Consider the following 1524-nt stretch of genomic DNA (forward strand, 5'->3'; position numbering starts at 1 on the left):
ATGGGAGTTTTGGGACGCTGTTGTTTTTTACACCGATGGCTCTAAATCTGCCAATCGTGTGGGATATGCCTTCACGTCCTCTGTTGGCAAGGAAAATCATCTCCTGCCACCTACATGTGGGGTGTTTACTGCAGAATTGATGTCAATTTCCCAGACCCTCACCTTTATTAAACAGTCCCAACTCAACCATGTTTTTTATGTACGGACTCAATGAGTGACTTTCTGGCTATTTACCGGTGTTTTTCCCAGCCATCCCTTGGTCTCGGCTATCCATGACCATCTCGCTGATCTTCACCGTGCTGCTTGTTCCGTAGACTTCCTTTGGGTCTCTGGCCATGTGGGCATCCCAGGTAATGAGCTTGCTGATCATTTGCCTTTGGGAGAAGTCACTTACCCCTTCCCCCCCCCCCCCCCTTCTCTGTAACCCCTTCTGCAGCGGATTTACAGCTTCACATCAAATCCCACTTTGCCAACTCTTGGGAGGCTACCTCCCTGTCTAATAAACTTCGTGCAATTAAGGTGACACCAGTCCTGTGGCATTCTTCCTTTCGCCTCTCCCGAAAGGCCTCAACCACCACGTGTCATCTCCGCATCGGCCATACCAGGCTGACCCATGGTTTTCTTTTGCGCAATGAGCAACCCCCACTGTGGTTGTGGAGCCTTCCAGTCAGTAGCCCACATTTTGGTGGAATGCCCCCTTCTTTTGGCTCTGCGTACTAAGTAATGACTTCCACGCACTTTACCTTTAATGTTGGCTGACGATTCCCGGACGCTCGAACTGGTTCTCAGTTTCCTCTGTGAAAGTGGTTTTTATTTTCAGTTTTAAGATTTTTAATCTCACTCTGGTGTTGGGGCAGGGCTGTGAGGGTTGGGGTGTCTCCCACTGTAAGTTGCGTTTGGAGATTCCCAACTCTCCTCCCTGGCCAAGATCCTATTTTCTTTCCCTTTTACTCTGTTTTTATCACTTTTTAGAATTGGTTAGTCTCCTTTTCCCATATGCAGTTCTACATTCTAGTGGTTGAGCGCTTTTAAATAGCACGTGGTCTTGCCTCTACTGCTTCTGAGGTGGGATATTTCCTGCCACTAGCATAGCCTTGGGGTTGCTCTCTTGCTGACTTCCCTCATTTTGTTTTTACCACTGACGACACGACTGTACTTTTACATTTTTTAGCCTTTTCTCTTTTATCGTTCTGAATTTTCTGAGATGTCAAACTGTCTGAATGGACCACATTTGAAACAAGGGACTGATGACCTTGCTGTTTGGCCCCCTTCAACCCCAATTAACCAACCAACCAACCATTTGCTATCTGAACTAATCCGTTACTTTCACTCTGAGCTAATCTGCTACATTTTACTATCTGATGATCATTCTTAAATAACGACTTGCTATTACAGTATGAAAGCAACTGTTGTTTAGTGTCGGCTGGCACTGTAGCACATAACAACTGATGGACTGCAACTGTGGAACTGCTGGACCAGGCGACTGCTTGAAAATTTGAGGCACCAGTTGTGAAGTGTGTCCGC

The sequence above is a fragment of the Schistocerca piceifrons genome, chromosome 2 (assembly GCF_021461385.2).
Source record: "Schistocerca piceifrons isolate TAMUIC-IGC-003096 chromosome 2, iqSchPice1.1, whole genome shotgun sequence".
Taxonomy (NCBI): Eukaryota; Metazoa; Arthropoda; class Insecta; order Orthoptera; family Acrididae; genus Schistocerca; species Schistocerca piceifrons.